The sequence below is a fragment of the Triticum aestivum genome, chromosome 2B, assembly GCF_018294505.1.
Source record: "Triticum aestivum cultivar Chinese Spring chromosome 2B, IWGSC CS RefSeq v2.1, whole genome shotgun sequence".
In the NCBI taxonomy this organism is placed as follows: domain Eukaryota; kingdom Viridiplantae; phylum Streptophyta; class Magnoliopsida; order Poales; family Poaceae; genus Triticum; species Triticum aestivum.
Window position 1 is genome coordinate 668,787,579 of NC_057798.1, and position 9,462 is coordinate 668,797,040.

Below are 9,462 nucleotides of genomic sequence, written 5' to 3' on the forward strand. Positions count from 1 at the left end.
CCGTCCGGAGCAAGCCGCGCCGCCCCGGCCCTCCATCTCCGGCGCGTGCTCGCCGCCCGCGCCTCCTCCGGCCGTCTCTCCGCCGCCAGCCGCCGCGCCCCCGGCCGCTTCAAGCTCCGGCCACAGCCTCGCTCCGGCCGACAACCTCGAAACCCGCGCGCAGCCAGATCCGATCGGGACGATCTCGGTTGACTTTCTTCTTCCACGTTTTGTCCACCAAGTCATATTCTGTGTTAATTTGTTGCATCTTCATCGCATCACAACTTCGCACCCGTGGATCCGTTTTGGGCGTGTAGCATACCAAATTGTTCGCCTCGAAGAGTACATCATTTCATTCCATTCCATCATTTACATTTGAGCTCATCTTGATGCCCGAAATGCTGTTGGAAGAGGGCTTCATAATGTTAGTTTCAGATTCTTATCAGCACGAGCTCTTTTGTCATTTTTGCCATGATTGATGTGTGCATCCTATGGACTTGGTCCCTAAATGTGTTTTGAACTATGCTATGTCTTCTTTACATAGGTGCTTACCATGTATTTTTGTGGTCAATGTGGTGACTAGCACAAGCATGAAAACTAGGCTTCATGATATTCCTGATTTTAGTCCCTGTTCTGCTGTAATTTTGATGCCATGTAAACATGTTGCTACAGAGAGAACAATGCATAATTTGAGATACTTCAGTAAGGGTGTTTTGAAACCATGGTTATGATCTATCCATCCATGGTCCTGGTTGCAATTATGGAGTAGCCTAGCATGTCATTTTCGTGCTCTACTTTTGCTTCAAAATGTTTCCTGGCAGACTGTTTACATGTTATTCAATTTGGCCAAGGTTGTTGTAGTTTATCCGTGTATGCTATGATGTTGTTTCTTGACATGTATAGCTTCTATGACATGTCTTCTTGATGGATGTATGCTTAGTTTATCATGGGATGCTCTGTAGTGAGTGCTTCGAGCTCACGAAGGTGCCTTCGTAATTATGTCAATGTCATGCTTTGTTTGCTGAATCTGTTAACGAAACTTGCTATGTTTACGAGGGTGCCATCATATTTTCTGATCCTTTTTGGCTTATGGTCAGTAAGGGACTTTTGATCTATGCTTTGAGTAGATTCATGCCATGCCTTATTTTGCTATTACAAGTTCCTGTAGCATGTTGATAACCTGCTCTAAACATTGCTTCGTGATGCTATTTATGCCATGTCCAGCCTGATAATTTTTTGCACTTTCTCCATGCTTGCTTGAACCTGTTATGATGTGATTTAGCCGTAGCTCAGTGTTCCTCTTTTGTAAAGCATCTCCTGTAGATCATTGCCATATGCTATTTTTTTATGTTGGGGTGATGTAGCATAGTTTCTTGTTGCATGCTAAGTAGCATCGTGCTGTTAATCGCAGCTTTGTGTCATTCTTGTCTTGCTTGCCATTTGCAAACCGTGCATCCGTTCCCGGTGATCTTTATATCGATTTCAACCGAAATCATCTCATGTTTCCAGCGGCATACTTGGTTTGCAAAGTTGATGCCTTGTTCATCATCTTCCCTTCCGAAGCACGCATATGCATTGCATATCACATCTCGCATATCATGACATGTATTGCATCATGTTGCTTGTGCATTGCACCGTGATTTATTGTGGTTCCTTTGCTTGTGTCCTTGTTTTGGGTAGAGCCGGGAGACGAGTACGTGCACGAGGAACCTGTTGAGTACGCTAACGAGGATCAAGCCTTCGACAACTCTGAGAACCTTGCAGGCAAGATGACCATACCTTCGATATCACTTCTATCTTTGCTTGCTAGTACTCGCTCTATCGCTATATTAGCTCTACCTGCCTTTGTTTACCATGCCTCCCTATTGCCATGTTAAACCTCTAACCGTCCTGTCCTAGCAAACCGTTGTTTGGCCATGTCACCGCTTTTGCTCAGCCCCTCTTATAGCATTGTTAGTTGCAGGTGAAGATGAAGTTCGTTCCTGGTCGAAACATGGATATTTTGGGATGTCACAATATCTCATGTTTAATTAATGCACCTTATATACTTGGTAAAGGGTGGAAGGCTCGGCCTTATGCCTGGTGACTTGTTCCACTCTTGCCGCCTTAGTTTCTGTCATACTGGTGTTATGTTCCTTGATTTTGCGTTCCTTACACGGTTGGGTGATTTATGGGACCCCCTTAACAGTTCGCTTTGAATAAAACTCCTCTAGCAAGGCCCAACCTTGATTTTACCATTTGCCACCTAAGCCTTTTTCCCTGGGGTTTTCGCGAGCCCGAGGGTCATCTTTATTTTAACTCTCCCGGGCCAGTGCTCCTACGAGTGTTGGTCTGCAATGAGTAGACTGCGAGGCCACCTCGGGGAAACTTGAGGGCTGGTTTTACTCGTAAGATGTCTCATCCGGTGTGCCCTGAGAACGAGATATGTGCAGCTCCTATCGGGATTTGTTGGCGCATCGGGCGGCTTTGCTGGTCTTGTTTTACCATTGTCGAAATGTTTTGCGAACCGGGATTCCGAGACTGATCGGGTCTTCCCAGGAGAAGGTTTATCCTTCGTTGACCGTGAGAGCTTATGATGGGCTGAGTTGGGACACCCCTGCAGGGTATATAATCTTTCGAAAGCCGTGCCCGCGGTTATGAGGCAGATGGGAATTTGTTAATGTCCGGTTGTAGATAACTTGACACTTGACTTCATTAAAATGCATCAACCGTGTGTGTAGCCGTGATGGTCTCTTCTCGGCGGAGTTCGGGAAGTGAACACGGTTTGTGTTATGCTTGACTTAAGTAGTTTCAGGATCACTTCTTGATCACTTCTAGCTTCTCGACCGATGCGTTGCTTCTCTTCTCACTCTCACTTGCGTATGTTAGCCACCATATATGCTTAGTGCTTGCCGCAGCTCCACCATATTACACCTTTTCCTACCTATGAGCTTAAATAGTCTTGATCTCGCGGGTGTGAGATTGCTGAGTCCTCGTGACTCACAGATTCTACCAAAACAGATGCAGGTGCCGAGGATACTGGCGCAGATGGCGCAACTGAGCTGAAGTGGGAATTTGATGAGGCCCTTGGTCGTTACTATGTTTCGTTTCCAGATGATCAGTAGAGGAGCCCAGTCGGGACGATTGGGGATCTAGCATTTGGGGTTGTCTTCTTTTCATTTGAACTTGACCGTAGCCGGTCTATGAGTGTATTTTGAATGATGTATGATCTTAATTTATGTATTGTGTGAAGTGGCGATTGTAAGCCAACTCTCTTTATCCCATTCTTGTTCATTACATGGGATTGTGTGAAGATGACCCTTCTTGCGATAAAACCACTATGCGGTTATGCCTCTAAGTCGTGCTTCGACACGTGGGAGATATAGCCGCATCGTGGGTGTTACAAGTTGGTAATCAGAGCCATCCCTGACTTAGGAGCCCCCTGCTTGATTGTTTGCTGGCGATGTTGAGTCTAGAACAAAAATGCTTTGAGTCTTAGGATTATATATATCGGAGAGTAGGATTCTTTTTACTCCTCAGTCCCTTTGTTGGTCTGGTGAGGTCTCCTGACGTAGATGTTTTGACTTTCCTCTTCTCAAATTTCACTAAAAAAATTTAGGATCACGCGGGTATCTTGGAATCATTCCGATAGTTTTGTGACGAGAACATTGTTCTTGGTGCCTCCTGAAATTTAGGGGTTGTGGCAGTGTCCCGGGGAGTTGAGCTCCGTGGTGTTGTCGTCACAATTTTATCGTTGCAGTTCGGGAATACCTGAGCTTTGCCGACATCGAAAATCTCTTTTGTACAGTTGTTGGTGAGATAACCCCGATAACCCAGTACTGGGGCGAGCTCGTGAGTATTGCCATAACTCATATAACAGATGCTTTTCGAAGGTTGAGGTACACGATTTCCGAAGGTTTCTTGGTTATGTGTTGACGGATGGATACAGCTGGATGTAGGGATTGTTAGTTTGGGTGAGATATATTGCTTCCCCTGTATCCCCAACACCTGATTGCATAACCAGAAAGTTTCGGGAGTTTATAGGTGGGATTCAAGTAGCTCTAGCATTTCTTCCCGCAGATATTTGGTTTGTGATTGGGTAATCCTTACCACTTATTTGTTCCAGATGTACCTTGTTTATTTCATTCATCAATCTCTTATCAAGTGGCTTCTCACCTTAATGGATGTGTGATGTTTGCTTTGGAATTCATTTGTTGATCCTTGTTCGAATGTTTATTGTCAAGACTATATGTTGCAATTTCTATCCGTTGATTCAACTTATCTATCTGTCTGTCAAGATGCTAACGGATGTCACCCTCTCGGGATGGCTCCGCCAACGCGTCAGAATCCGGAACGCAATGATGGGAGTCAGGAGAACCCTCCACCTCCACCTCCGCCTCCGGAGGCATGTCAAGCTTGGATGGCAGCCTCAAACTCCCATGCTCAGATGATGATCTAGCTCATGCAAGAGCGCAACCAAGGCCAAGGCAACCAAGGGAATCAAGGTCAAGGGCAGTTCAATCATCAGCCTTTATTTCCTACCCTCAACCAGTTCCTGGCAAATCAGCCGAAGTCTTTCAGCTACTGTGTCGAGGCCACAGACGCCGATGATTGGCTCGTGGATATCAACAAGCATTTTGAATGCAGCAATGTCAGGCCTGAGGACTATGTCAAGTTCGCTTCTTTTTAGCTCAAGGATCAGGCAGCTAATTGGTTCCAGCAATACAAGGATTCCAGAGGTGGTCGAGTGATTACTTGGACTGATTTCTGTCGGGACTTTAAAGCTCACCATATTCCTACCAGTGTTCTTGAGGGCAAGCATGAGGAGTTCCGCAATCTCAAGCAAGGCAACATGTCAGTGTAATAATACAACAAGCAGTTTCAGAAACTTGCTCGCTTTGCTAAGCAAGATGTTCCTGATGAGAAAAGTATGATCTATCAGTTCAGAGGTGTCCTTAGAGAGGATCTGTAGTTAGCTCTCATTCTTGTTGAGCCTACTCATTTTGATCAATTCTACAATATGGCACTCAAGCAAGAAGGTGCTCAGCTCAAGTGTGAGGCTTCTAAGAAGAGAATCAGGGATGCAGTGCAATCTTCTTCTTCCTCCCAAGTGGCAGCTAAGCAGCAGAAGTTCTATCTTCCTCCTCCTCCGTTTCGTCAGCCTTACCAACAGAAGAACTCAGGTGGTCGTGGATCTTCCCACCCACCCAACCCAAGCTATCAGAACAAGTCTCGGCCTCAAGCTTCAAAGTCAAATGCTCCTTATCATCGTCCGCTCTCAGAAGTGACTTGCAACAAGTGCCAGCAGAAAGGTCACTACACAAACAAATGCTTCAATCAAAGGTGCCTTCCTCCTCCTCCTGTGAGATCTTCAAGCAATGAAGTGGTCAAGCATAATTCCAAGCATGCAAAGGTGAACATGATGAATGCAGCTCAGGCAGAGAATTCTTCAGATGTGATCATGGGTAATCTTCCTGTTAATGATATTCCTGCAAAAGTCTTATTTGATACTGGTGCATCGCATTCTTTCATGTCATACCCATTTGCATCCGAGCACAATGTGGGCACAGAGGTCTTGTCCAAAGTCATGCAAGTTGTTTCTCCGGGAAGACTTATGACTTCCAGTTTAGTTGCTCCTGATGTTTCTATTAAGATGGGTGACTATAAATTTCTGTCTTCTCCAATTGTTCTTGGCGACTTTGATATTGATCTAATTCTCGGGATGGACTGGCTTTCTAAGCACAAGGCTCAGCTTGATTGTGCTGCGAGGAAAATTCAATTAACACACCCTTCTGAGGATGTTATCATCTATGCCGCTCGTGATGAAACCATTCGGTTGTTTTCTCTCAATGAGAAGGGCGAGCTGGATGCTATTTCTCAAATTCCAGTCGTTTGTGAGTACCAAGATGTCTTTCCAGAAGAGCTTCCGGCTATGCCTCCTCATCGGCCAGTCGAGTTCGTTATTGATCTTGAGCCAGGTACAGAACCCATTTGCAAGTGTCCATACAAGCTTGGACCCAAGGAGCTGAAGGAACTGAAGAAGCAGCTCAATGAACAAGAGCGTCTGGGTTTGATCAGATCGAGTTCATCCCCATGGGGTTGTGGAGTTCTTTTTGTCCAGAAGAAGGATGGCACGGACCGACTTTGCGTCGATTACCGTCCATTGAACAAGAAGACAATCAAGAACAAGTATCCACTTCGCAACATCAATGAGCTTTTCGAGCAACTCAAAGGTGCTAAAGTCGTCTCCAAGCTTGACCTTCGTATGGGTTATCATCAGATTCGCATTCGTGAACAAGATATACCCAAGACAGCATTCAGAACAACCTATGGTTCTTATGAATATACTGTCATGTCTTTCGTCCTTGTCAATGCTCCTCCAACATTCTCTCGCATGATGAACTTTATCTTCAACCCCTACACCAATGAATTTGTCTTGGTGTATCTCGATGATATTTTGGTCTTCTCCAAGAATAAGAAGGATCATGCCAAACATTTGCGATTGGTGCTCGACAAGCTCAGAGAGCATCAATTCTATGCGAAGTTTTCCAAATGTGAGTTCTGGCTTGATGAAGTTCTTTATCTTGGTCACATCATCTCCGCCAAGGGAATTGTTGTTAATCCCGCGAAGGTTTCTGCTGTTCTGAATTGGGAACCTCCTCAGAATGTCAAACAGCTCCGCAGTTTTCTTGGTCTTGCAAGCTATTGCCGAAGATTCGTTGAGAACTTCTCAAAGATTGCAAAGCCTCTTTCCAACCTCCTCCAGAAGCATGTCAAGTATGTCTGGACACCTGAGTGCGACGTCGCTTTCAACACCCTCAAAGAGAAGCTAGTCGAAGCTCCTGTTTTGACTCCTCCTGATGAATCCAAGCGATTCGAAGTATTCTGTGATGCTTCCCTTCAAGGTCTCGGTGATGTGTTGATGCAAGAGAAAAAAGTTGTGGCCTATACCTCTCGTCAGTTGAAGCCCAACGAAAAGAACTACCCCACTCACGATCTTGAGTTGGCGGCAGTTCTCCATGCATTGATAACATGGAGACATCTCTTATTGGGAAGGCAAGTGAGCATTTTCACCGATCACAAGAGCCTCAAGTATATCTTCACTCAACCCAACCTTAACCTTAGGCAAACTCGATGGGTCGAAATGATTCAAGAGTACAATCCGAGTATTGAATATACTCTTGGCAAGGAGAATGTGATTGCAGATGCTCTGAGCAGAAAGGCTTATTGCAACAGTCTAATTCTCAAGCCGTTTCAACCGGATCTTTGTGAGGCTTTCCGCAAGCTGAATCTTCAAGTTGTTCCTCAAGGCTCTCTCGCCAACCTCATAGTCTCTCCTACTTTGAAAGATCAATTTCGTGAGGCACAACTCCTGGATACCATGGTGAAGAAGGTGAAACGTGGTATTGACAAGGGCATTCCCAAATACAAGTGCTATCGCTTGGATGACAAAGATACTCTTTTCTTCGAGGATCGAATTGTGGTTCCAAAAGGCGATCTGAGAAAAGTCATCATGAATGAGGCACACAATTCCCTCCTATCCATTCATCCTGGAAGTACAAAGATGTACCATGATATCAAGTAGTCATATTGGTGGACTCGAATGAAGCGAGAGATTGCTCAATTCGTAAATGAATGTGATGTCTGCAGAAGAGTGAAAGCAGAACACCAATGACCAGCTGGTCTCCTCCAACCTCTTGCTATTCCGGAATGGAAGTTTGACCATATCGAGATGGACTTCGTGACTGGTTTTCCTAAGTCCAAGCGTGGAAATGATGCTATCTTCGTTGTCATTGACAAGCTTACCAAAGTGGCTCATTTTCTTCCTATCAAAGAATCTATCACAGCAGCTCAGCTGGCAGAGCTATACACCTCCAGAATTGTCTCCTTGCACGGCATTCCACAATTGATATCTTCAGATCGTGGAAGCATCTTCACTTCTAAGTTCTGGGACTCCTTTCAGACGGCCATGGGCACCAACATTCGTTTCAGCACAGCTTTCCATCCTCAAACAAGTGGCTAAGTCAAGCGAGTCAACCAAATCCTTGAAGATATGCTCAGGGCTTGTGTCATCTCTTTCGGTATGAAGTGGGAAGATTGTCTTCCATATGCCGAGTTCTCCTATAACAATAGCTTCCAAGCGAGTTCGGGCAAGGCCCCATTCGAAATTCTCTATGGCAGTAAGTGTCGTACTCCTCTCAACTGGTCTGAGACAGGTGAATGCCAACTTCTTGGCAACGACTTGATCACAGAAGCCGAATAAATGTGCAAAGTCATTCGTGAGAATCTCAAAGCCGCGCAATCGCGCCAAAAGAGTTACTATGATAGCAAGCACCGTGACTTGGCTTTTGAAATCGAAGACCATGTCTACCTCCGCGTCTCTCCAATGAAAGGCACTCATCGCTTCGGTATCAAAGGGAAGCTTGCCCCGAGATACGTGGGTCCTTTCAAGATCATTGGCAAAAGAGGCGACCTCGCCTATCAACTTGAGCTTCCATCCAACTTTGCAAACGTGCACGATGTGTTTCACATGTCACAGCTTCGCAAGTGCTTCAAGACTCCTGAGCACACTATCAACTTCGAAGAGATCGACCTCCAAGAAGATCTTTCTTATCATGAGCACCCCGTTGCTATTCTCAAAGAAACCGAGCGCAAGACTCGCAACAAGTCAATCAAATTCCTGAAAGTGAAGTGGTCACACCATTCCAACCGAGAAGCCACCTGGGAGCGCGAGGATCACCTCCGTTCTGAATATCCGGAGTTCTTTCAGTCCTAGATCTCCGGACGAGATCCTCTTGTAGTGGTGGAGTGTTGTAACACCCCGGATGTAACTTTCCATCTTTGTATCTCCAACTCTTGCCATTTTCGGCTATGTGATATGATATTCCCTCCATGGTTGGGTTTTTTCTTTTGTTTTGCATTTTTATTCATTTCATGCATATCATATCATGTCATCATGTGCATCTCATTTGCATACGTGTTCGTCTCATGCATCTGAGTATTTTCCCCGTTGTTCGTTTTGCAATCCGGCACTCCCACATGCACCGGCGCACCCCTCTTGTCTCCTTTTCGTGTGCGGGTGTTAAACGTTCTCGGAATGGACCGAGCCTTGCCAAGTGGCCCTGGTATAGCACCGGTAGACCACCTGTCAAGTTTCGGGTCATTTGGAGCTCGTTTGGTACTCCAACGGTTAATCGCACAACCGCATAGGCCTCTTTTGTGTTGCAGCCCAACACCCCTCCAAAACATCCCAATAACCCATCTAAGTCACTTCCATGCTCTCCGTCATCGGATCACGATCGTGTGGGCGAAAACCGCACCCCATTTGGAGTCTCCTAGCTCCCTCTACCTATAAATATGTGCACTCCCCCGAAATTCCGGATCCCCAAACCCTAGCCCGCTCCTTCTCCGCCGCCGGACACGTCCGGGTGGAGCCGGACACGTCCGCCGCCGCGCCCCCGGTGAATCAGGCGCCGCCACATGGCCTCCGCCGCGCCCCCGCGC